General features: G+C 47.7%; 2 long non-coding RNA genes across 2 annotated transcripts in view; both read left to right on the top strand.

Annotated features, from left to right (window-relative positions):
- Positions 1–26,393, top strand: part of LOC142906416 (uncharacterized) — a 28,530-nt gene extending 2,137 nt beyond the window's left edge. The window contains exon 2 of the long non-coding RNA XR_012930230.1: positions 24,965–26,393. This is a non-coding gene — a long non-coding RNA (uncharacterized LOC142906416). The remainder of the gene's footprint in view (positions 1–24,964) is intronic.
- Positions 632–12,334, top strand: LOC142906414 (uncharacterized). The gene is made up of 2 exons (XR_012930229.1): positions 632–5,211; positions 11,901–12,334. It is a non-coding gene; the product is annotated as an uncharacterized LOC142906414 (long non-coding RNA).
- Positions 26,394–27,760: the final 1,367 nt, after the last annotated feature.

Below are 27,760 nucleotides of genomic sequence, written 5' to 3'. Positions count from 1 at the left end.
GATACAAGGCGAGCAGCACAAAGACAATGCCACTATCAGGGCATTTTTATATATCTCGGGGTGAGCAGCTACACAACGTGGGCCCCCTTGGTGTGGTCGCAATTCGAATGTTTGCAAACATCGAGGACTCCCACGTGACCGCCCGTTTCCTGTTGCCCATGTAAGGAGCGCGGAGGGGCATCGAGGCGAATAATTAGGGGGCGTGGACTGACCTCCCCCGTTTCCTGTTGCCCATACATGGAGCGCGGGGCGCGCGAGGCTCCGCCCCCCCATCGCCCCCCCCCCTTCACTGCCTATATAAGGAGCGCGAGGCGTTGCCGATTTCAAATGAAGGCGCGCGGTCACGTGGAAGGTGGATGGAGGGTTGGTTGGTTGGTGGGTGGGGGGTAATTGTCCCACGGAGGAACGGGGAGGGGGGTGTGGCGACTCCGCCGTTGATTGTTCTGCTTCATCATAAACAAGAGCGGCCCACCACCGGCCGCTGTGACCGCGCAAGCGCGAGCCCCCCACCCCGCCCATGCTTGGTAGGAATTCTAGCGACGCGAATTGTTTTGTGAGTCGCGGGGGCGGGGGGGGGCTTTTGAGGGAGCGGTCACGTGACGCGACCGTCCGCCCCCCTCGTCCACCCCCCCCCCCTCCTCGTCCACCCACGCCTCTTTCCCCCCCCGCAGTTCGCGCCATTTTTATAACGAGTGGCGCGCGCGCGTCTCCCTGAGGTGGGTGGTGGTGCGCGCGCGCGCGCGCGCTCTCTGGCGCCTTTCAACTCCTTCGCACGACGTCCGAGGGAGTTTTAACTTTTTTTTAAATGAAACTCGAGTAAAAAAAAATACCGCAGCTGTTTTTTTTTATAGTGAGAAATCTTAAGCAAGAGTTTGCGGGGTGGGGGGGGATGGGGCATCCAAGTGTGTGTTTTTTTTCCAAAATAAGTTTACCTCAGCGCTCCGCTGTTTTTTAAAATTGCGTTGATTTAAATGTTGGATTTTTTTAGTTCGTGAAATATTTGCGTTATTTTTCACGTTCGTGTTTTTGTTCGTAGCGCCAGGAAATTTGGCTTTGTGGTGTTTTTTTTCTTAATCTCCTAAGAGTTGTTGATAAGGAGGTGGGTTTTCGGGTAGGCCTCGCGGGGTCTTGCATGAAGCCTCGGTCTCGCCTGTCCGCGCTGCCGCCGTCCCAGCCGCGTGCTCCGGGGAGGCATGGCACGCGCGCCTCGTGTAAGAGTCAACCTTACACCACCCCCCCCTCCCCCTTCGCTCACCTTTCCTTACTCTTCCACAGTCCAAGTGACTATAAATAGCTTATTGAACTAACCGCGCGCGAATGTTTGCGAACGAGAGCGCGCGCGAAGCGGAATTCGGGGTTGCTTTAGGCGCGACCTTATTGTTGTTTTGGTTGTCTGCTTAGATGAAGCCTGCGCCAGGCCGCACACGTGCTCGTGTTTTTGTTACGATTTGCGGCGCCCGCTCGCGGGCACAAAGATTGGGGTGGGTGGGGGGGTGAACGCAGATTTGTAGACTTTTCAAGTGACAATCGCTCGCGCACAGAGGAGTGTTATTATTATACAGCGTTGCGAAATTGGTGTTTAGGTGAGCGGTAGCGAGTAAATGCTTGTTGGTTGTTTGTGAAAGAGATGGATTTTTTTTTTTGGGACGTGCGCTGACGGTGCTGTTACCGCTGTCATTGTAGTTTGAAAAAAAATAATATAAAATTGAGCCTTCGGGGTTGTGTTTTAATTCAAAGTGGATATATGTTACTTCCAGTTTTAGTTTTCGTGGTTTTGTGTAATCCGTTACTCTTGTTTTTGAAGTTTGTCGGCGAATCTTCTGTTCTTACAACGGAGCACAGATAATGATGCGACTCAACAATCGCTCGGAATCCCTTAAACAAAGATGATGACAGGTAATAAGATTAGTTTAATAGCTCCCAATGTTTACGCGCGATTAAATAGTGTGTGTAGAATCGGTCATCTGATGGTGGTTACATGTTTTTTTTAAGTTTAGATGTGCAGTTATTTTTTTCTATCGTGTAAAGTGGCGCGATACTGACTAGTGCTACAGTACTGTAGTTTTTGAAGTTGCAGACTTACTCCCGCTTGGGGGTTTGTAAATTATTTCAGATGCGACAAAACGTTGTTTTAAGTGTGTCGATAATGATGAATACCTACTTGTGGGGGATGTTGAATTTTCTGATCAGAGTGATTTACAATGTTACGCGTGCGCGCATGTAAGGTTATTTGTATGAAGGCCTTTGTTTTAATTTTCTTTTAGTAATGCGAATACAATGTAGAGCATTTCACCTCCTCGGACATTAATGACGTCGATCGATAACTGATTCTTACAGATGTATGGCGATAACGTTAATCAGCACCCAGACTAACACAAATAGGTTCGACAAAGACGCCCGTTCATGGATATTTGAGAAAAAAAACTACTATGGAAGTTCATGGGTCAGTGTGTAGGTTACTACTATTTAATGGACCAGTGTCATCTAAGTTAATGCGTTATAATACTAAGCTTATTTTTGTAACGTTTTATTGTTTTATGGTATCGTTATAATGCTTGCTATTTAATATTCATCGTTGATTCGGGACGGATAGCAATGCAATTCGGTAAGCGCTTGCGAGACATTGGACAAATGGGAATTGCAAAGCGGATCATTTAATTCTTGTAGAATAGAACGCTTGACTGGTTCGCAATACGTAGCTCAAACTAGCTAAAAATCACGTGTAATTTATTACAGGGTCATCGGGTGTTAATTCGCATTGCTATTGTTGCAATGGAACTCCCGCCTGTATTTAGTATATACTGCAGGTTTTAAATCCTATACAGTATACGTGACATTTGGCGCGCAGTGATTAAGTTCCATTGTAATACTCTTATTGACCAATGATTTAAGAGTTGACCAGTGTTGTATCTGTGGTCTTCCGGCAAATGCACTCCGTTACCCGCATAGGATTTCCTCAGCAATGTGAGCCAGACTAAACAAACTTGATTGAACACGCAACGTGTTTAACCGCTTAATAGTACCTTAGTGTGTTAATGCATTAACGTAGTATTAGTTTGTTACACGCGTTTGCTACAGCTGTTGAACTGAACACCAGACCGTGTAAGCTTTTTGAGCATTTACACTTTTTCATTTTTGATTTCGTATCTGGGCGAGTCTTATCCAATGTTAGTGATTAGTGTCATCTGAATGTCCCTCCCCTCTGGAGTAAAAAAATAAAATTACTGAGATAAAAATTTGATTGTTTAAACTAAAAAAAAATTCTACGTAAATATTAAATGCGTCTCTTACACCATTATTAATTGTTGCAAATTGTTTTAGTTTAGTTAGCGGAGGCGCGGATATTCGCGCACTGTTCCGAACCCCGTAGTCGCATGTTCGATTCCAAATCATGGTTCACGCCACGGTCTTAATACTAATCGCTCCAGCTCGCTCTGACCAAAGTGGTGAATACCAGCAACAGAGTGGCATAGTGATGCTGGTAAATTATACGATCATAACTATAGAGCTGTAATAAATATCTGCAAATCATTGGTGGATCTTGTTAATGGACCTGGTTGTGTAGAAAACGGTTGGCACGGTTTTTGTCTTTAATGGATTCAAGTTACGCCCCTAATAATATGATTTGGGAAGAGCCCCACCACCTTTTCAGTGATTGACCCATTAATGTATGCGAATAGTTTCTAGTGCTTGCTGGTATATGCCTCAGAAGTCGTTTTTGGGCGTCTGTTGTGCTCCCACTGCACGCTCACCCGAAAGTTAAGTTTCAAGAAATACGTTGTAATTACCGGCTAATATGCGCGCTTTAATACTGTTGAAACGTGTGGTATAGTTGACGGGGATGCCCTTCCTCCGGCAATAGATTGGAGTAACGATACAAAAAAAAATAACCCGTACCAATGTGTTCCTAGGTTTTTTGTGTGGCGAACGTTTTATTTTTATTGGCGGGCAGTTAACTTTGTTTGAGCCGTGTAATTGAATGGTGCGTATGATACGTGCAGTGTGATCTGGCACTGTTGTAAATGTGAATACATAAATAACCTAAATGTATAGCTGTTATAAAACTGATAAGCATGAGCTTAATTGTTTTGTTGGTCTCAAAGTAGGCTTATGATGGGTTTTTTTTTTATACAAAATACATTTCTCATCAGAACTTAACACAAGCTTTGTAGGTATTAAAGATGCACGTGTATAACAATGGGCAGGACAATATAATCAATTGCATGGCTATCTCTTTTAAGACATTGCTACTAAAACATATTAGAGCCAAATTACTGCTAAAATTACATTCGAGTTGGGGAGCCCCTAGAACACCACGCCACAAATCCAGGGTGAATTCGTGCAGTCTATTAACCCTTCGATAATTCCAGTGTAATCGTAAAAACACAAAACGTAGCCCCAGCTCTAGTTTTTTTGCTCACGACATTAAGAATGACCGTTGTTGAGTTTTATAAAATGAAGAAATCGGCGATCCATTTAAAGGGTTGTGCATACTTACCTCCCACTTTCAGTTGATGTGCCATCGGGCTATTATACCGCAACTACTACCGATGTCATGGACCACCTGCATTTGAACAAACTGGGTAGTTTTCGATTTAAAGCTTTCGTGACCGCAAGGATTCATCTTCTTTGGTTCTTTCGGTAAGTCGCGTAGAATGAGAATAAAATAATAAATGTGGTTGTTTTATTTTATTATTTTATTCTCATTCTACGTGACTTTACCGAAAGAACCAAAGAAGATGAAACTGGGTTGTGTCGTATATATAAGCACGCTTTACGCATTCGTAACAAAGGTTTTTGTGTTAGATCGCGTCAATGTGTAGTTAAACCCGCCACCACCTGACACGCAACATTTAAAATTTGAGTCCCTGACGTTTCGCCAGCGATGACAACGAGCGCCATCAGGCGAGAGGAGTTGTGGAGAAATCCTTTTTCGGCCGATTGATGATATTGGTCGTGAAAGCCCTTGGCATGTCAAACTCTACGCATTCGGTAACACTGAACCGAAAGTATGTGACGGTTAGCGCACTGCGAACCCGGTGACGCGAGGTTCCATTGCTGCTTCACGGCCAACACCAGTGGCGATTTTGTTGTTGTTTTTGTAACCGGTCCCGTGCCTTCCCTAGGTCGACATCAACCTCCAAATGAATAATTGGTGCGGTGTAAACACCAGCAACTCGGCCTTCAGAGGTGTTTGCTCGCAGTCTAAAGGTGATTATGGGGGTGTGAGTCTTTTGTCCTTGTAGATGCGTTAACGGCGGCGGTTCGGGAAATGACTATTAATAACAGATTGAGACCTGCCTGCAACTTAGGAGCGCCGCTGGCCATGTCGACTACCTCGCCTGTTACACCGGAAGTCGTCGTGGGTTCGATCCACGACCCTTACTCGTGTGTGTTTGGAGTTTGCGTGTCCCCGTGGACGCGCGTCTTTTTTTCCGGATCCTCCGGTTTTTCCCCCTCCACATTTTAAGTATCAACATCATGCGCTTTTTTTAGGGTGTACATTTGGATGCTGTAAATTTCCACACGATGCTGAAAAGCCACTTTGTTGAGCTACCACTTGCCAGCGTCGCTTCTGACAAATGAGCTACATTGCGTAGTGGGGGGGGGGCTTACCTGGTTAAAAAAAAAATCGAATAGTTTTAAACGTTTTTGGTTTTAATAATAATGAAGCGTATAATGCAGAGACACCGAGGGGTTTTGTTATTGAGGCGGGAGGTGGGGGGGGAGTCTTAGAGCCACATGGCTCTGTTGGGGGATGGGCAGGGCGCATGCCCCTGTTTTTCAAGAGCCTTTTCTTCTCATTGTTGGCTTTTTTTCCTCCTCCCCTTCGCTCAATCTCTCCGGCCCGCTATTTGTTCTGGTTTCCTGTCAACTTTTTTGTGCAAAACTTAAACGGAACTGTTTTAATGCGTTTAAAACAATATATTTTACGAGGTAAGGCCCACTGAGCAATAATATTGTTCTTTTTCTTCCAGGAGCGATTTGGCTATCGCAAACGATGGCTCGGTGAAGGTGTGGGTGGCTTGTCATGTGGAAAATTTATCGCAGCCAAAATGTGTGCCAACATCGGCACTGGTGGAAAGACAAAGGTGGATGGGCATAGTTCCTGTCCTGTTCTTTACCGACCCGAATTGATGCGTGCTAAAAATCGAATGCGTGTTTGTGCCTGTGGTATGGTGCTTGGACATCGTACGTTATGGTTGGTCGTATCTTGGGGTTCTTAAATAAGACTTTCACCAGGTAAGGCCCACTGAGCTAGACAGCTTTTTTTTTCAGAAGCTACCTGACTTATCACACATGATGGCTCATTGAATTGGCGGCTTGTGTGGAAATGCGTAGCAGCCAAATACTCTAAAATGCGTGGTGTTGATTCTAAATGTGGAGGGTGGAAAAACCGTAGCATGTGTGGCAAAGGAGATCATCTGCGGAGACTTCAAATCAATTTTAATTTAAACGCCAATTGATCCGATGTAATGACAGCCCAATGGGGAATGGCCTAACGTGCGAAAAAAAATATCAATGTTTTTAGCAAGTTTTTTTTTAAGTTCATCTTGACCATTACTGCTCCCTGCTTTCTTTCGTCGCTGTCATTTCAGTTGGTGCGTTTATTTAATTCGTTATGTGGATGATCACAGTTCGGCCCCGGCTATTTTACGCGGACGCTAACGTTACTGCTGAACGTCCACACCGATTGTGTGAGCGTCGGGTGAACAATACAAATAGGACACACTTTTTGCCGCAGTGCCCTCTGTTGCATATCCACCGCCCCAAAGGAAAGCCTCCCACATCCCACCTCCCATAGCATAACCGTGTTGGTTAATGGTGGTCGCCCATTCAAAGCACTGCAACCCGAACTACAATACCTTGAGATCTGAGATTGTCGATGGTTTTTTTCGGCTTGTGGGATCATTCGTAGAAGTTGCTGGAAGAGGTGGGGGGGGGGGTGCAATTGTTGCTCGCAAGTGGGAGTGTAAAAAAAATATTACATAGCAACGGCTATGCCTCTCCTAAGTTTTTTTGTTTAAGATATGCTGTTATTTGAGCACCTGCGATATGAACTGTGGTGGACTGTCATAACAAGAGTGAGCGTGTGTTGGCGCATGTTTACGTTTTTTTGAGCCAGTGCACGCGGGTAGAGGAGGGGGGGGGGGTACGTGCTTACCGACTTTTAGCGAAGGCGCTGGCTAACTTTTTACCCGGCGATGGGGGGGGCGGGGACGGGAAGGTGGTTGTGCTGCAAGTAGTTTTGACATTGTTGTGCTTAGAACCACCATCGCCCGAGTTTGATTCCCTGCTGTGGTTTAAACGGCTGGTTGGCAACTGTGGAGTCATTTTCTAAACTGTTTTCGGAGCCTCGCGTCAATGACCTTAAAATCGTTGCCTAGTATGATGGTGCCGTTGTGGCTCAATGTTAACTACCTTTCCTGGTATACAGGAGGTTGTGGGCTCAATTCCAACTGACGCCTCCTTATTTTGGAGCTTGCGTGCGTCTCGCTGTGGTCGTGGGGGTTTTCCTCTGGGTCCTCCGTTTTTTTTTTTCCCCCTTGAGAATCGACTTGGGTTTAAAGATTATTTGGCTGCTGTGAATTTCTACAAGATCGTCCGCTTGGGCCGATTTTGCGGCCGTGTCGGGTCGCTTCTGAAAAACCGCTATGTCGCTCGGTGGGCCTTGCCTGGTAAGAATAAGAAAAGGGAATGAAATGTGTAGACATGGGAGATGTGGCTGGGCGTGGTGGTGGTCCTTGCCACACCACTCTTGTGCGCCGTTCATGCCCGCTGGTAGGCGCTCGCAAACCCTTCCCTACCGTTTGTTAAAGGCCATATGGGGGGAGATGTGCAAGGTATAATTGCATACAGGTTGAAGCAAGTACAGTTAGCGAGCACCCAATGAAGGCCGACGCAGCACACGAGGGGGCGTGGCTTTGGGCAGCACCATGCCCAGCCGCCTTTGTCTCTCCAGCGGTGGTTACACATCGCACCAGGTACTCATTTGAGGCCGAGTCGGCCTATGGCCAGTTCGGATAAGAATATTTACCGGTGTTGGCTGCGAGCTAGAATCTAACTCGGGTGGCCGGGTTCATAGCGCAGCACGTTAACCGCTACACCGCCACTATACTGGGGGAACTTTTGTATGCGGGCACATAGGGGTGTCTGTGTAGATAGTTTTGTAAGTGGGTCTCTGTTGGACATAGACTGATTCTCACCCTATAGTTGGGTCGGTTACAATTTTGGTCTTTGGTTAAGAATTTTATTCCTTTTGGCATCTTCCTCCATTAGCTGTCGGCATTTACTAGAAATCTATTGATCACAAATGACCCTATTGTCGCGCGAGTAAACCCCCATCAAGTGTCAATATATAACGTGTCTATTTTGTTTAAAATTTGGAGTTTACCGTATTCTTTATCTTCAAGTGCATCTGATGTTACAACCAATATATCTCATACTTGAAAGACTTGTCAATTTGTATTTTTACCGTTCTGAAATAATATTTACCCTACTCCAATTAGTCTCGCTTAAACTTGTGTTAAAGATTGCAAGTACCCAATGACGTGGTCATGACAGCTGCTGGATTAGGGGCCATCCTCGCACTGCTTGATGTTCTTGTACAATTGTACGATTATAGTGGCATTGTGTACAGTTACAGCATTCCTATGCCTCGCAAACATTATTTGCAGCCACACTTGGCGTCCATGGTGCTCTCGCATCTGTGAAAGAGCTTTGTAGCTCATCGGATTAAGATTCTCATTCTGACATCCATAAATCATGAGACTGAGGGGAAGACTACAGTTTGAGCTGAAGAGGTTAAAACTGCCATGCACGCAAGTTGAACTTTCACTCCTCGTACGTAGCCAACCGTGCCAATCGGAGGCGCGGGAATGGTTTCTGTGCTAACTTTGCACGAGTTGGTTGCTGAAGGAAGTGCATTGGCATCTACGGATGGAGTGCACCTGACAAATGTTAATGGTTCAATCTCGATGTTTTCGTGACTGCAGGGATCCGTACTCTTTGGTTCTTTCGGTAAAGTCACGTAGATGTGAAATGAATAAAAAATTCTTGCCGTGGTTTTCCCATCTGATGATTTGCTTGTGTTGCAATCGAAACGTCGTGATTTATTTAATTTAATTTTATACCTACGTGACTTTACCGAAATAACCAACGAGTAATGTTAGTAGTTATTTTGACTAAGTCGTCCCCCCCCCCTGCCCCGCCGCTTTCACAAACCACTGACCAGCATGGCGAAGAATTGACTCTCAAAAATGGCTTGGCGTATACCTGAATGAAACTTGTTGGTGGGGGGGCGTCGAGTTCTACGTTGTCGGGAAGTCGTGATAGAACTTTTGGCGAGACCTTCCTGTGTGGGTGGGGATGATTGCAAGGTTGTGGGGGTTGCCTTGGGTCGTGCGATGGCTTTCTATGCGAGGTTGGGTGAAGTTAGGAGGCGTGCCATGATTTGCACGTCAACGTGATTCGCAGCAGCATTGTGTGATCGCGATTTGGTTAAATCGTCCCGTGTTGGTGCTGTCTGGTTTGTCTCGATAGCCCCGAAGGTAATGTTTCCCTAGAATTTGCATGAATCGTGAATAATATATTCCTACAAGCGCATTGTGTGGGGTAAGGTGGAAACAGAATTTACATGGTGTCTCTAAATGCAACCGCACGCACGGACAATCCACAAAAGATAGGCATATCTACAAAATGGCTTGGCGTTTTTACCAATCTGCGTGTTTTTTTTTTAGCTTAGTATTGAGGGTGTTTTAATTAAGTTTGCAGTCTCTTGTACAGCGCTTTGAGATTCTCCCTGAAAGGCGTCGTATAATTTGTATTGTATTCTTAGATGTGGCAGAATAAAGCGGTGTCTGGGCTTGGCCTCTTGTGTCAGACAGTCGGTAGCCCATGGAATGCTGGGGGGGGGGAAGGGACTTCCAATAACATTAATACCCTAATTTTACGTCGTTTCGCAAATGCGTCGTCACTTTATTGCAAATGCCGCGACCCGGTTTTTAGCATCGCCTCAACCACACGCTCCCGTTGCCGATGGCATCGTGGTACGTCCTTTCCCGTTATCCGTCGCCTCTCGGCTTTTTGCCAATCGCTACCCACGACTACCCCGTAAGTCGCTTTGATTTACACGGTTTGGATATTCGTCGTCGCGTCTGGGACGCAGGACCCGAAGTCACTCGGGAGGTGTTGCGGTACTTTAGGAGCAGCAGAGACTGGACCCCGTTTTTTTTTGTTAAATCAAGGAAGCTACAACCTCGCCTGTAAAAAAAAGGCCTAAGCTGCAGTTCCTCATTCTCTGGCTCACGGCACTTTTTTAAACTATTTTTATTTAACCAGGTCAACCCCGTTGAGCTATGTAGCCAGGTCGCATCTGAAAGAGCTATCTCAAATGATAGCTCGACCAAAGTGGTTTATTGCGCGAGAAATTTACAGCAGGCCAAATGCTCTTAATGCGTGATGTTGATTTGAAATGTGGTGAGGAGGGGCGGGGGGGGGAACAGGAGGACCCAGAGAAAAATCCACGTGACCACTGGGAGAGACACGCAAACTGCAAATACACAGCAGGCATAAGGGTCGGCATCGAACCCACGGCCTCCTGCATACCAGGCAAGGTATTTAACATCTGTCTTAAGTGCAAGAGCCCCCACCAGAGAAAGTTGGCGAGACAATTAGCCTACCCTTCAATGCTGGCCAGTCAATGACCATTTCAACTGCCGCGACTGGGAGATTTGCCACACCTCCCCCCTCCTGAACTCTGTATTATTGCAGGTCCAGCGTTCCTAACCCTTACACCACGGCAGCAGAATCCTCGCCTACAGCAGAGTCCTCGTTTAACATGTCGGCAGATTGTGTGTGTGTTCCTGAACGGTGCCGCGTCGAGCAAAAATTATTTCGCCCCTTGTGATGTAGTTGATGATAGTCTGGCGAGATAACGACGTACCTCTAGGCACGCCTCGTTGTAGTGAGATGGCGAGAAGAATGACGGGAGGGTACGCCGCCCACTGCATTACTGTGTCGCTCAGCCGTGCCGCTTAAAGTAGTTTGTCGTCGACCGCGCAGAAAACGCGCTTTATAGCGGTGCACGTTGTGCGAAAGTCTTCCCTAGCGGAAGAATTTAATTATCGCGAGACGCGTGTAGTTTTTGGACACTGCGCGAGGGACTTTCCATGTTGTGTAACTTTCCCGTGTTTTGCCAAATTATAAACGTGGGCCTGCGGGGGCAGGATGGTGTCTTCAAATTGCGACCTTTTTTGCCAGTATCAAAGTATAAAGAAATAAGAATAGGTAAAAAAAATAAATCCGTTTAAAACCTAGTAATAAGTTTTTACCCTTATCTGGCACCAAAACTGACACCTTTATACAATGGATCATGTTTGCAATTACCACAATACAAGCAGTCAAAATGCAAACAAAAAGAGAACTCTGATAATGATATTGGCACTGGCCTTGAAATTGATTGGTCCATACCCGAGACGGCTTTTCTTGTGGTTATTGCAAACATGATCCCTTGTATAGAGGTGTCAGTTTTGGTGTCAGATAAAAGGGTAAAAACCTATTACTATATCTTGCTACTGGCAAAGGGAGGTCTCATAGTTTAAAACCTATTACATTTTTTTCATTCTTTGATACTGGCAAAAAAGGTCCCATGTAGCAGCTCACCCTGAAGAAAGCTGTCTCTGTAGGCCAAATCAGTTTAAAGGACAATGCATATATTATCAGTGCATGTTTGGTTTGCGTGTTCACAAGTACTTGTGTGGTTAACGCAGTTATGATTCCTTGGCCAAAGGTTTCTCTATTTGTTGTTTGAGCATCTTAACACATCCTGTTTCATTGCCAGAAAGGGTAAACGTCTGCTTATTTTTTCATAGGGTGTTTTTTTTGTTTTTCATTTTCAGGTGCCGGTGCAGACAACGTGGGTGGGGGGGGGGGGCCCTCCCCCCCCCAACAACTCTCGTCCACACCTTGGGGTGCTTGCAGCAGCTGTTGGAGCCTTTGAGAAGAAGAGTCGAAATCGACTCGGGTGTTTTACCGAGAGATTTTGATTTACCTGTGCCACGTTTTGATGGGTTTCACTGACACCCCCCCCCTCCCCTCCCCCCATCAGCAATAACAGTGAATGATTGAGGGTTTGGTATGGAGTGGTTTGGCACGTTGGTTGATGCACTACGCTACAGTTTTGGTAAACCTGTGGCTAGTGTTATCTGAACTTAAGTACGCATGTACTCGATCTAATGCACAAGATTTGGCACCGGTTGGATGGGCATAGTTGCTGTCCTCTTGCAGACCCATGTTCTTTACTGCCCTTAATTGATACTTAAAAGCTAATTTGGTTTTAGCCTTGCTATATAGCGCTTTGACTAAAAACGAAACTTTTTTTATTTTACCAGGTAAGGACCAACTGAGCTGTCGTTTTTTTCAGAAGCGACCTGTCCATCGCAAATGATAGCTCGACGAAGTGGCTTGTCACGTGGACATTTATAGGTGCCAAATACTCCTAAAACGTGTGATGTTGATTCCACATGCGGAGGCGGGGGGGGGCATAAAAAAGTGGCGGATCCGGAGAGAAATCCACGTGGCCACGGAGAACATACAAACTCCAAATTAACAGGCGTTGGGATTGGCTTCGAAACCACGACCTCCTGTATAGCAAGCGAGGTAGTTATAACATATCTTTAGCCACCGTCGCGTGCCCCACCCTGGTTATTACCCAGGGTGCCCCCGCTGTGCTTGTTTTGACAAACCTGAAACAGTCCGCAAAATGCACTGCTGCTCGACCAAGTATAATCTGTGCTTGTATCGACAGCACTCTGCATTTGCCCGTTGTTTAATGCGAGTCTGGCCTATGGGGGGGGGGGGGGGGGGTACTTGCGCACGTGCGGTGGTGTATTTGTTTGACGCACGTCACTACGAACCTGGCCGGCCCCGAGTTCGATTCCTCCGCTCGCGCCCGACTCTACGATTTACCCGACTCGATTTGATACCCCCTTGGCTCGACTCGGCCTCGGTGAGTATCTTGGGTGTGCTGCGTGAAACACCGCCGCTCGGGGGGGGGGGAAACGAAGGTGGTCGGGGGTGCGACTGCCGCCTGCCCGCCCCCTCGCGTCGCCATCTTTCGTCGGCGCTAACTCGCCGAGCCCGTTGGAGGCTTAGCAGGTGGATCTTTGTGTGCGTGCCCTGCCGCGCGCCGCGCCGTGCCGCGTGTGTGTACGAGCATCCTGCGATACTACCGCTTCCGCCTGCCCGCCCTGGCTGAACCCTGTGCTTGCTTGTGCTAAGGTGCATCTAGTGCAGATAGTTCCGCTGCGTAAATGCTACTGCTCTATGTGCTCCTTTACCCACAAGAGGTCACGCTCGCTGCTTTGCTGCCCTTTCCCCATCCCCTCTCCGCCGCCTCCACGCCCCACCGTGTGCCCCTCGCTGGCCACCGGCCTCCTCCGTCTCGCGCGTGGTGAGGTGTGTGTGTGTGTGTGTGCGTGCGCGCAAAGTGCTCCAGACATCCAGATTTGGTTGCAAGACCGTTTTATTATTTTTCGAGGCCATTTCCTTAATCGAGTTTCTTGACCCCCCCCCCCCTCCGACTTGTCTCTGGCGCCAGGGGAGCCGCGTTTAGCTTCGTGGTGGCTGATGTTAATTCCCTCGCCTGGTATACAGGAGAATCATGGGTTTGATCCAGACTCCCGACGATGCCTGCTCTATATTGGGACTTTGCACGTCTCTCGCTACCTGTGCTTTTTCTCACCGGGTCCCCTCCCGGTTTTTTTCCCTCGCCACATTTTTAGAATCGACATTGCGTGTTTCCGGACTATTTGGCCCGCTGATCAGCCACTACTTTGCCGTTGAGCTATCGTTTGTGTTTGCCGGGTCGTATTCCACACACAACCCTGAAAGGCGAACTTCCGGCGCGATGCATTTAATCTGGGCTTGTATTTTGGACAGGAGATTCTTGAGTTTTGAAACGTCATTTGGGTGGCTAGGGTTAGGGGGTTGGGGGGGGAAAGATTTGGGTTGTCAGGCGTGCTGCCATGGCCACATCGTGGTGGTGGTGTCGACAACTCGTGGTTTTGTGTATTTATTAAAATGTTAACCAATTTGATCCCATTCGTGCTACTGGGCTGTCTTCTCTGCAATGAGACTGAGAATTCGGTATTCCCAAGGGAAGCGGTGTAACACTCCGTGGTGCCCCCCCCCCCCCACAAGTGGATACTACATCCAAGATTCTCCCCACCTCCCCCCCCCCCACTTTCCGAGCGAACAAACTTGGTCAAGCGGCCGTACCTTCGTCCTTTCTCTCGTTCGCTTAACAAACGGGACAACTTGACCCAGACAGAGCCACGTGGGCATGTGACTAATTTAAAAAAAAAATAAAATTAAACAACTTTAAACTACTTATTTTGGGGGTTGTCTCCCCTTAAGATCGACGTGGTTATGGGCTAGTCTTGCTTGACCTTCGAAGATGTCTTTGTCTGGATTCTTGCCTTGTTGACCCCCCCCCAACCCACCCCTTCCCATGCATCACCTTCCCTCCAGCATGGCTTTTATGCCCTTTGTCATTGTTTTTTTATTTCACCGCCGCTTTGCAATAATTTTTGGCATTTTTTTTTTACCACCGCGCTTTGTGGTCGTAGGAATTGTTTGTCCCCCATGGTTTTTATTATTTTATTTTATTTTCAACCTGTGGACTTGCTGATTCTGTGTGGGGTTGTTTTTTTGTTTGTGCCGGCGTCGTGTCGCGCCCGTCTTGTCGCGTCGGCTGCAAATGTTTTGGGAAGTTCAAAAACCCTCTCGGTGGCGGTTCGTCCGTCATCGTCACAAGCGTCAACGTGTACATCGGTTATTGTGAAACAATTATCGTGAAGATTTTGATTTAAAGCTTTTCGTGACTGCAGTCATTAATATTCTTAGTTCTTTCGGTAAAGTCACGTTGAAGGGAAACAACAAAATAATAAAATATATATAAACAATAAAAAAAGTTCTCACGACAAACCCAACACACCTGAAGACGACCGTTTGTGTTATGGTCGAAACGTCGTGAGAATTTTTATTGTTTTATATATTTTATTATTTTGTTGTTTCCCTTCAACGTGACTTTACCGAAAGAACTAAGTATATCGTAAAGATGTTACAAAATTGTTCCTTTTTGTAGGCCAATCATTTTAAAAGACAATGCATATATTATCAGAGCATGTTTGTTTGCATATTCACCAAGTACGTGTCGATAATGCGAACCCTTATTCCTTGCAAAAGGTTTAATTTGTCTGAACATCTTAACACCTGTTTTTATTGCCAGGAAATCGTAAAAGCTATTTCATAATGAGTCATGTTGACCGTGGTGACAGTTGGCTACTACGTACGGTGCGAAAATCAGTTTCTCCACGCATCCAGGATTAACCGGCATTGTTTTGACGACACTGGCTCCACCCTGGAGGTTCCCTTCACTGCTCCGGTGCAACTCGACACATTACTTGCACCAATCCCATTTGCCAATTTTGAGCAAAAGAGACCTTTTTGTTAGCGTAGCTTTTCTCTTTTTTTTGTTGCGTGGACCTTAGCGTTTGAACTCTACCCGCAAATTTTGTCGAGCGCTCTGACCGCATGGATCTTGTTGATCGATGATGATGATGATGATTCTCTGACCACGGCATTTGGCCGTTGGGGGTTACGGGGGGATGGAGTGTGTGGTTACGATTTTTTTTTTTAAACTAAATCTGTCGCGCACCATCGTCACGGACTTGTGTTGTCAAATCCAAATCCCGTCCGGTTTTTTTGTGGCCTGCAAGATTCTCGGCCGAGACGAAACGCCGCCCTGTCCGTGAATGAGCGCGCGGGGGAAAAGTGCAAATAGTGGTAGGTAGTGATCACTGCCGTCTGCCTACTCCATTTGCATTTTGGCCTCCGTGCGTCTCGCCGAGAGACGGGTGGATTCCCGTCTGCACGCAAGACTTTATGAAGATCTTTCTGCCTTCCAAGCTCGAAGTGGGGGGGGGGACGGTTTGAGTTGCCCGGGGGCAGCAACATTGTTAACGTGGTGTGGATTTTTTTGTTTTGTGCGCCTCCAAATAAGCGAGGCCCAATTTCTCCCCCAAGACGTTCTTCTTCATTGCCGGTCTCCGCAGTTTTGCGTGTTTAGCACCGCGTTTTGTTGGACATTGCTGTGCAAACCTACGCAAAGCTGAGGGTACCGTGTAAAAAAAAAATACTAACAGCATGGAGCATCATTGCTCCCGCCCCCACACCAACACAACTGTTCACCAACCCTCTTCACGTGAGGGGGGTGGTGGGGGGAGGTCTGCATCCCCGTATACAATGAAGCGTGCCGCTAAGTGAGAGTGTACAGCCGAGTCCTCGATTGATGCGTTCCTCAGGAGTGCCGCGTCGAGCGAAATTATTGTCTCCGTAAATAAATGTTAACGCCGAAGTTTGAGCTACGCTGCACAGTGCGCACGGTGAGATGGCTGGACAAAGAGCTGTGGGTACGGTGCCGTGTTCACTGTTGCTCCGCTCCGAACGCGTTATAACGGTGCACAATCCGAGCGGTGTAAAAATATCGTTCCCTGATGGAGGGAACCGCTCTAGCACAAACGCTGCTTGAATGCCACCCTTAGAGGATCTTTTTTTTGTTTTCCCCCCATCCACGATGGTGCTGGTGGGGATATTGTCCGTCTTGTTAAAACGAATACTCCACACGCACCACACAACACACGTCTTGCTTTGCTGGGGTGCGCTTCGAGTCTTTACAGCATCGGTTTGGAAACTTTTATTTTTTTAGTTCGCGCCAGTTGAAAGTGGTCCACTGGCGTTGCCGCGATGTCTCCTTGCGCTCTGGTGCCCTCTAGCGGCGCGGTGATCTATTCCACGCGGCGAGTGAAACTATTTAAACATCGTTCTACCTGGTGAGGCCCAAAGAGCTGCATAAGTCACTTTGTAGAAGTGACCTGGCCACAAATGGTGGCTGATCGTCGTGTGGAAATTTTACAGCAGAGACTCCAGGGCTGGGAGCTGCTCCATGTTGGGCCAGTGCGCCCAACATGGAGACGTGGAGAAAAAATGATCAACCGAAATGAACGGTGCACTACCGAGTAGCTTAGATTGGGGGCAAATCGCCGATTTCAATAATATGGGTACAGGGACTATACGAATATTCGACTTACGAACTTTCAGAGATGCGAAAAAAACCTGTGTACGTCCGGTTGCCTGTTCGGACCGAGGGTCGCAAGTTCAAGCGCCGTGCAGTCGATGCGGTGGTGGCGTGCACAGCTGCAGAACGCGAAGAACCAGTGGCATCTACAGGAGAATGTACACCTTTTAAAACCCCTGCGTGTTTAGTGTACGCGCCATACAACATGTATGGAGTCGACAGAAGTGAAGTACTTGCGAACAGACGCCGGGAACCGAACTAATTCGTAAGTAGAGTCCCGGCTTTTGAATTTTGTCTTGAGTTTTGGAAATAATTCTATACTTATCCCATGACAGTTTTATTTCTCAATGGTCTAAGAACAGCGTGGCGGTTGCACACTGCAGCTCCGACGCACCACACAGATCCTTAAGCAGTGCTTCGTGTTGAGTATTCGTGATGGGTCATTGTATTTGACTGCTATCAATGTCAACATGATGGATTAAATGCCACTTTGCCGAGCTATGGTTTGTGATGGCCAGGCCACGACTGAAAGAGCCATATAGCTCTGCAGGCCTTGCCTGGTAGAATTTTTTTTTTTAGTATTCCGTGCATTGTCAGTTAAAATAATTATTTTCGTCTAAGTTTGAGAAGAAATATCTCCTTTGGTATTTTGGTTGCAGACCCCCCCCCCCCTGCCATGTGCTAGAAGTAAAAGATGTGCGGTATAGCTTGTGAATTCGTCTGTTGTAGACACGAGACCTATAGGGGATCTGCGTGAGAATCCACGTGGGTTTCACGATTCCTCCACCAACCCACCAGGGGAATCCCGGAGACAGCTGGTGGAATAGTGCCAGGGGGACAGCCCTTTTGTAGGTCTCTGCACAGCGACTATGCAGCTCGCCGCCACGATCTGTCCCCGAGGGTCGTGTGTGTTCATTAAACTACTTTGGCGCCGTACGTAGCCAACCGCGCTTGTCTTGGCCGTGGCATCCAGAACATTGGTCCTCGCCGTTATGCAGAGGTGGATTTCAATACGAGTCGCGCAACCCATCCCCCTCCCCCCTCTCCCCATTGTATGTTTGATAAACGTTCACGGCGTACGGAACCATTGCTTTGACACCACTTGCATTCAATCTAGATTTTGAAGTTTTCGCGACTGCAGGGATCCATACGCGGGAAAGTCACGTAGGTATAAAATAATTTATTTTACACCTACGTGACTGTACCGAAAGAAGCAAAGGGTACCACTTTCATTATAGTTTTTTTGGGGGGGTGGTGGCGGGGTTTGATCGCGTAAATGTGTCGTTAAACTCGCCACCACTGGACACAGCCAATTAGCGACGTTTGTCGCGTAAAATAAAAAAAATCCAATTCGTTACTGGCTCGGCACACGGGTGTGTGTTGGAGAGTAAATCCACAACATTTACAATTCGGGTTTTTTTCTCCACACCGGGGTTGCTGTGCTCGTAACGAAATTGTCATGGTTTGTTTACGTGACTGAGCCTTACTAATTGGCCGTGTCGGGGTGGTGTGGCGATCTAACCCAAAAACCTCTGGGATAATATTGGTCGCGAAAGCCTCCTAACTCGGTGTTTTTTTTAATAAAACCATCCACTTAATTCCCTTCTGAAAGAAACGGAACACCCACTCGCCGCTTTCGGGTTCCACGCGCAGTCTTTAAATATCGCGGTTTTGTTGTTTTTGTTGACGACGAACACCCACCCCCCCTGCCTACCGCCCGCTCGCTGTCCACGGAAGTTGCCTCGCCAGGCGCCAAAGTGCTGATAGTGCAGGTAGGCTCCCTTGATGCGACTACTGCATTGTGAGCACTTGCAGCGCCTGGGAGGTCATAGACTCCGACATCGCTCCGTCCCCCACCTTGGCGGAGGGAGGGAGTGGAGGGTTGTTTCACCCTGGCCTGGCAGCAGTGACGACGGGAAAACGCTGCGAAGAACCGCGAGCGGACCCTTTGAGTCGATGGCTCTTGGAGGTGTTGCTGAAAGAGTTGAGTTTTTTTATTAGTATTCGTAAAATCGGTACGAGGTTGCACGGTCCTGTCCTTGCTAACAGCTGCTGTCGACAAGGGAAGAAGGTACCGGGGACTCCTCTACTTATGAACATTCGATTTGCGAACTTTTTCAGAGATGCGAAAGAAACCCTGTCCGTATGTCCAGTTGCCTGTTCGGGCCAAGAGTCGTAAGTTCAATTGCCGCGCAATAGATGGCACCGGTGGAATCAACATCTGCAGAACGTGAAGAACCAGTGGCATCTACATGGGATTATACAACTTTTTTTTAAAGCCATGCCCTCTGTTTAGTGTAACATGCCGTACAACATGTTTGGAATCGACAGGAGTATAAAGTTGGACTTGCGAACAAATCGACAGACCTCTGGAACCTAACTCGTTCGTAAGCAGACGAGCCCCTGTGTGTGTATATATGGTTTGTAACATTCTTATCCGCCCCGGCATCTGTGAAAGAGCTTTATAGCTCATCGGATTCTTCCAGTATAAATACATTCTGATTCTGTATGTATTGTTACGAAGGTATATATAAATTGACTTACGATGAAAGCCCTGGTTATGTAAAATGTCACCTTAGGGGGTTTCTTTTCACGGCGGCGGTGGTGGTGTTTATTAGGGAGATGTTGGTGGTTTTAAATTAGTCGCCTTGCGTGTGTACCACCTGCTGCATGCAGACTCGTGAACGCAATTGTTTTGTATCGGTCGAGGGCGGGCGAATCTTCTTGAGGCCCGATGTACTAACCTGCTCGGGCGCTACACGTAGAGGAAAAAAAAATTGATACGAAGGCAAATAACGCTTTTAATCGCAGAACGTGCTCAATGCGTCCTCCATTGTTCACGAATAATCTGGACACGTTCTTCCTTACTCGGACATCTTGGGCCTGCGGGAAAGAGAAAACAAAATATGAATTAGTTATTGTCCCCCGCTATGAATCGAGACTTACGGGAGACACCCCCACCCCTGTAAGTCGTCTTGTCCAGCAAGGGGTGGGTGGGGGTGGATGTTGGTGTTAGCTCTGCGATAAGGCAAACAATCCTGTGTCTCCAGAGCCGCGTGCCCGGCTCTTTAAAAGTACGGCTGCTTGGTGACTTCATAAAGTAGCCTGAAGTCTCGTAGTCCCCACCACACGCGGTGCGGCTCCTGAAAAATGACCGATTTCTCAAAAATTGCTCTTGGTGCTGGACATTCCTGGGTTAAATTAAGCGTATGAGGGGATGGCGATGGACTCCAGACGCGTAAACAACAAAGTGGTGTCGTTTGGTTGACAAGCAACCAAAAAAATATCTGTGGGCGTAGCGAGACTCGGCCTCGCGCGCACATCGGTAACGAACGTTGGACACGAACCCTGGTCGGGCTTTAACTCGCCTCCACCAATCCGTAGAGTTGGATCCTCTCGTCAGCCAGGGTCTTAGAATGTCCCTTGCAGCACCACCCTGGTTGTGTAAAATCGCTCCGTAAATAAAGGTGATATTTTTTTCGCAATTGGCCCGGCATTGCAGGCGTGGGCCGGGCTGTGAAGGATCATCGCGGTTCCGTTGACGCGTTGAGACGCCAACTTATCCGAAATCGACAGTGTTTGCTCGTGCGTTACAAACAAAGATAAAAGTTGGCCCCCTGTCGTAGTGACGATTACGAAAAGTGTCCCCACTTTTTTTTGTTTAAACTTTCGCTCCCGGGCATCGCGCGCAACAACCCGGCAAATAATAAACCACTCAATCGCGTGGCATCGCTCGGTTGTAAAAAAATAAAATTCTTACTTTGAAAACATTTCACTGCATTGTGTTGGGGGCGGAAATGTAAGAGACCTGTTTTTTTTTTACACGTAGGCTTTAATAACCATTATCCATCAAGTTTTCATTCTCGGTCGGGTCACGTAAAATGTGGCATTGAACCAGCCACCATCACCCGGACACGGCCAATTAGTAACGTTTGTTTGCATGTTCACCACAAGTGCTGTGTGTGGTGAATGCAGCAGCTTGATTTCTTGCTAAAGGTTTTATTTGTAGTTTGAACCATCTTAACACCTGTTTTATTGCCAGAAATGGGTGAAAACCTAATTGTGTTTTTTTAATTCCAGGTAAAGGTTTTGTCACTTAAACTAAACGTGCTATTTATTCGTGACCGAGTTCAGCACGCACCGGTTGTGTGTTGGAGAGAACCCAAACAATTCCCCCCCCCCCCCCCCCCCCTGTTTTAAAAACCCTGCCACACACTGCTTCGTCTGATCCTCGGGGCGTCTTGCGTGCCACCGTGGCGGTGTCGACTACCTCGCCTGGTGGTATAGCAGGAGGGCGTGGGTTCGATCCCGACCCCTGACATCTGTTGTATTCAGATTCTGCATGTCTTGCTCCTCCTTGGGCGCGTGCATTTTTTTTGTCCAGGTCCCCTCCCACGTTTTGTTTTTTTAGAAGAAACGTGCGTTTTTGTTTAGTGTCTGGCCGATGTTGTAATTGCCGCGCGATTTATGCCCGCCCAGTTGGTTGGACTCTTGATTTGCCGATGGACCATGGTCGCTTCTGAAAAGAGAGCTGCATAGCTCCATTGGTTGGTAGGGAATGGGTGGGGGGGGGTGGTGGGCTACCTGGTGACTATACAAATAGTGAAGTATTGTTAAGTCTTCCTGCCGCGTGGTTATGTTCTTCATTATTTTCAACAACAACAACAACAAAAAAAAGGAGCTGAGCGCTACGATTAGTTTTGCAGGGTTTGCAGTCAGCCTCGGCTCGCATCTTCCCTCCGACCTGCTGTGCAAATCCATGCAAAACTGAATGTGGCTGCTTTAGGTTCGCCGTACATTTGTTTTTTGATGGGGGAGGGGTTTCTCGCTCCTTCCCCCGCACCCAACCGTCGTTTTTCTGTCATCCTTGCCACGATCGGAACCTTGGATCGCCTCAACCAAATCACGGTAGTGGGGGGGGGTTATTGTATTCCCCCCCCCCCCTCCCACCAATGGAGACTGCTTTGTGTTAGCCCGCCACCCCCCCCCCCCCCCATTTATTTCCACAGTGGCGCAGTCCACCCAGGCTGGGGCAGGCGCGTCAATACGCTGCCACTGGGTCCTGTATTGCACTTGTCCCGGCCTGTATGTGCTGCGAGAGACGCACGTGGGGGTGGGGTGACTGGCTGGTGGGGGTTGTACGTTTACGGCTAGACGTGTCGGTAGAAGAATAGCGTGGGATAATGATGATGATTATTATTATTACGATGATGAGTGTTATGATAACAACAACAACAGTGGTGAATGTCTTATGGTGGTGACATCGGTGGGGCGTGGGGGGGGGGGTACATTTTTAGTTGGTGTGCGTACTTGCGTTGAATTTAATTCGCACGGGACGATGGCCACTGACGCGTGTTAGTCGGAGGTGGGCTGATTGTTGGGGGGGGGAGGAGGAGGGGGGGGGGGTCGAGCCCCCCTTTGTTTTTAGACTTGACTTGAACGCACGCGCGCGGCAGATGCAATGGACCGGTTACAGAGGCGATGCAAGCGTCGCTGCGTTTGTAGCTCTTAAGCGTGACGAATCGTCCAATAGAGCAGCAATATTACAGGCGTCCAATATAAGCAGGTGCACTACTGTCATCTGTAACAATTATTGGCGTTCTCTGGCCAATTCCCCTTGTTACTTGGTGAGACAAGGCCATGAACACGTTTTTTTGTCCCTGGTATAGGCCAATCGGATTCAAATGCAACGAAAACATTATCTGAGCATGCTTGTTTGGCATGGTTTTTCGCCAAAAGAGTACTGCGGTTATTGCAGACTTGATTCACTGCAAAAAAAGTTGTCTTGCTTCGGTTGTGTGAATATCTTAACACCTGTTTTTATTTTCAGAAAGAGTTGAACCTATTTTTCATGGTATTGGTTTTGGCAAAAAAAGGTCTCGTAGATAGAGAATGCTCGACCCAAGCTATACATGCTCTGACACTTGCGTTGTGTTTGTACGAGTTGCCTTTTTTCATTCTCTGGTCCGCAAAACACTGATGGTGAGACAGGGCCCTTTAAGAAGGTTGCCCAGAGGTCTACAACCAGAGATGAAAAGCCAAATTGTGGTGCTGACGGAGACCAACCTTATTAACCGTTGTCCTCGAAATAAGAGTTTCCTGAACGCCTTGGATGATGATGAGACTCGGAACGTCCGTGTCTGATTGCAACGGCTTGCCGGAAATTGGCTGACGGAAGCGATGGACGTTAAGGGGGGGGTAGCGAGGGTTTTTTTGTGAGGCATTGGAAGGTTTGTCTAAATTATCTTGTGACCACCTGCTCTAACAAACAAATTTTTTTGTAAATATTCGTGACTTTTCGGTTTAATTAACCACGTGTGACGATGATAATTGCGGCCATTTTTTTCCACGCCGATAGTTTTTTTTTTACTAAAGGCTTCATGCTTACAGAACATTTGCATTTAGCAAGTTGTGTCGTGGGTTTGCTAATTCCCGCTTTTACTCCTCCCCTCCTCCTCTGCAAAGGACTTTTGCCGCCACAGAGAGGCCGAGACTTGAGCAAGTGCTTTGACTTTCCCATCGAGCATTGCACTCGTCTCGGTCTATCTGCGGTGGCTTGGCACGACGGCAAACTCTCTCTCTCTCGCCCTCCCCTCCCCCGGGGAACTTGTACGTATTTGGAACTTTCTCGCGAACCTTACACGGCGGCGGCGAGCCGAGCGAGCGTGCGTGAATCGCACGTTGCGTAGACGATCATTGCTTTGTTGTTCAGGGATTTCACGACGATGCCGAAAGTTTTTGCTACGGGGGGCGGGAACGTGGGTGGGGTCGAGCAAATCGCGTCGGATTATTGTTTTGTCCAGGACGGTCTTCTCTGACCGTTATGTATTAATAAGGACCGCCACCACCCCCCGCCGTCTTGGAGTCGCGTCGCGTGGCTCTTAAAGTAAAGATTTGTTTTGTTTGTGTTCAGCCGAATTTGAAAACCGAACGCGAAAAAAATGCCTCGTTTTTTAATTCGGTTACAGATTACCGTGCTCTCTCCCCCCTCCCCCCCCCCCCCACTGCTCTCGGGAAATTCTGACCTCTGTTAAACGGCGAGGCCTCCGTTGAACGCGGTAGTTGGATCCGTTCCTGAAAGTGCCCGAGGTTAGGTAGGGGGGGGGGGGTGGAAACAAAATATTAATTATAATGTACCAACGATCACGTTTGTCGAGTTGATGTGCACCCAACCAACACCGCCCAACTACTCCGCGCAGCAGTGAAACGGCTGGACGAAATGCCTCCCGAGGGTTACGCCGCCGTCACTGAAATCACTCCGCATCACCCGGGTACCGCGCAAGCTGAAAGTACATTGTGAGACCTCCTTTGCCAGTAACAAGATATAGGAGTAGGCATCATGTTTGCAATAACCACAACACAAGCGGTCAAAATGCAAACAAAAAAAGACAACTCAGAGGAGTATTGAGGGCTCGGGTTGAGCATTTACATTGAGACCTTTGCCAGTAACAAGATATAGGAATAGGTTTTACCCTTTTAACTGGCACAAAAACTGACCTTTATTCAAGGCATCATGTTTGCAATAACCACAACACAAGCAGTCAAAATGCAAACAAAAAAGACAACTCTGATAATAATATTGGCACTGTCTGATAGTACGCTGTTTTTGAGTTGTACGCCTTTTGGCGTCTTCTGGTCCAACACCAGTGGAGACTAAGGGCTCTAAAGAAAGCCGTCTCGGGTGTGGACCAATCAAATTCAAGGACGGTGCATGTTATTATCAGAGTTGTCTTTTTTTTGTTTGCATTTTGACTGCTTGTGTTGCGGTTATTACAAACATATGATGCCTTGAATAAAGGTGTCAGTTTTTGTGCCAGTTAAAAGGTTAAAACCTATTCCTATAAGCTGAAAGTAGTTCGCCGTCAAAGCCGCGTGGTTATAACGCGGTGCGCGAGTTTTACCGCCTTTTTTTTAACGGGGTTGTGGAAAAAGTTGAGGTGGTTTTTTTTCCCCCCTACTTGGGATTCGCGTAAATGTGTCGCTCAACCAGCCAATTTGGTAAGGAGTTGGTCAAGTAAACAAACCCGAGCCAATTCGTTGCTCGGCACAGCCCCCGCCGGCTGTTGGAGATGTGTAACACCAATCGAGTACTACTTGAGCACACCAATTACGCGTGTCGGTGAGTTCACCCACTCCGACATTTACAATTTGGGTACCTTGACGTTTCGCCAGTAATTATAACAACCAGCAGCAGCATCAGGCGCGAGCAGTCATGGTTGTCGGAGAAATCCCCTAGATTTAAAGCTTTCGTGACTGCAAGGATCCATACTCTTTGGTTCTATTCGGTAAAGTCACGTAACAAACAACAACAAAAAATTCACGACGTTTCGGCCACAACACAAGTGGCCTTCGTCAGGTGAAGGGACCGTGCTGTCCCTTCACCTGTGTTGTGGCCGAAACGTCGGAAATTTTTGTTTGTTACGTGACTTTACCGAATAGAACCAAAGAGTAGAGAAATCAACCTCCTGTTTATGTCTTGAATGGGGCGTGTTCCCTCCCACGGAAGGGAACCGCGTTTTCGTGTGAACACCGCGCGTGTTTATAAGGCGGATTGTGAGTCGCTCCCCAACTCGGTGGTTGTGTAACGGTTAAAGGCGCAGCCCTGCAAGTTGCTTGCTTGTGGGCCAATTTCTGGTGGGATGGGGGGGAGGCCCTCCACATACGTGTAAGATCTTGTAACTCGAGACACTGCCGCGATGAGCTTTATATTTTTGGCCGGTCTTTTGCACGCCGTCTTTTGGCGTCCCCCCCCCTCCCCCCCTTGCACGGGTGACTGGGCACGAATTAAATGTTTTTTTTATACCAGTGGATTCTACAAATGGGGAAATAAACAAAACCTCTCCCAGGTGGTGTAGGTGTGCGACACGACCTGGTTATGGTTCATCCAGAACCAAGACGTACCCGACCCACGAATACGATGATCCACTCGCTACTCCGCCTAGCTCCTGACGACGCCGGCTATCTCTAGGCTTTGACCACCCCAATGTGAAATTTAGAGTTTGGTTTCTGGGAGGGCGGGAACGGAACCCCTCAATCTTACCACCACCAAGAGGCTTTGTCAAAGTAGGAGAGGGGCCAGTCTTGTTTGTGCTGGGTATAATGTCTCCACCCAGGTCCGTCTAAGTGCGTGGCACCTTCCCGTCCATGGTAAGTATTTCTAGGCATTGCTTGCAAGTGTATGGACCCCCCCCCCCGTGAGTAAACGTTAACAAATATGTAACGCTGTGTAATTAATAAAAGTGACAAGTTTGAATATTGTGTGCGTGCCTTTTTTAAAGTGCTATCTCGGTTCAAAAGATTGAGTTTGAACTGCTATGCCTCCCTGGTTATGATCCGAATTGAGGGATGCCCAGATGGGGGGGGGGGGGGTGGGGGGCCGATGGGATTGAGACTTTTTAGAGCAGTAGTGGTTCTTCTTAGCCTGGGGGTGCGAGATGCCCTTTCTGGGGGGTGCGAGACGGCCAGATATTGTTTTGGAAGGTAAACAATTGAAAACACGGAGCTTAAGTTACAACTTTGTCATCAAGCCATATGTAGTTATTAACATTTCTTTAAATATTTAAGAACCAAAGGATGGGGGTGGGGGGTGTGTGCGATGCAGCGGTAAGAGGCCGTCCATTTAGTACGTACGCACGGAGCGGGGGAGGGGGGTTTTAACCCAACTTCAGAGTGGTTTTGACAGATTTTCTGCGTACGTACTAAATGGATGACCCCTAAAGGCGAAGGACCTGTGCATTTAGAGCTGCAAACTTACACAGTTTATAAGACTCAGGAATACCCCCCCCTCCCCGCATCCCCACCATCCGTGTTACGTTGGGGATGCGTTCCTGATGGGTACAGTGATGACATCGCAACACACCTGTCAATCATACGCTTTACCTGTGTTCTTGTACATGGAAATTGAGACTTTGCTTTAGTCGTTCTGTTTCTCCCTTGTGATGGGACTTTGTTGGATGAACGTTGATGTAAGGGGCGCGGGGTGACCAAATAAGGTCTGCATTGATCTGTAATAAGGTAGGGCTCTGATAAGGGGTTGACAGGCACGTGGTGGTGAGTGGTAGTGATTGCCTATTTGTGTTTCGCCCCTGTGATGGGACTGTTGGATGAACGTTGACATAAAGGACACGGGGTGACCAGTAAGGTCTGAATTGGTCTAATGTAGGGCACTGATGGGTATGGAAGCGACGTATATCGAAGCAACTTGACACGGTGCAGGTGGAGGCGGCGGATAGGTTAAAAACGGATGCTGTCTGCGACGTTAAGTGCGGGGTTTGAGACGACAAAGATCGGGTCGCGGTGTCAAAGGTGACGACGTAGTTTGTGAAACTAAGTTTGTAAGGGGGGGGGGGTAGAAGTACGTGTTTTTTTTTAATTGCTCACCCCACATTTTGTGCGGGAAACGAAACATTTCTCTCTTCCGGTAAAGGTGATGAAGCCTACTTGAGCAGCTTTGTTTCTTGCCGTGGTTGTCCCACCTGATGACGATTGCTTGTGTTGCGATCGAAACGTTATCTATTATTTTTCTACCTACGTGACTTTACCGAAAGAAACCAAAGAGTATAAATGGTGTTACGAGACCTCCTTTGCCAGTAACAAGATATAGTAATAGGTTTTTACCCT

This window comes from Petromyzon marinus, chromosome 64 (genome assembly GCF_048934315.1).
Source record: "Petromyzon marinus isolate PM22_M1 ecotype Great Lakes invasive population chromosome 64, UKy_Petmar_22M1.pri1.0, whole genome shotgun sequence".
In the NCBI taxonomy this organism is placed as follows: Eukaryota; Metazoa; Chordata; class Hyperoartia; order Petromyzontiformes; family Petromyzontidae; genus Petromyzon; species Petromyzon marinus.
Note: the sequence above shows the minus strand (reverse complement) of the source record. Positions and strands in the feature narration are given on the sequence as shown.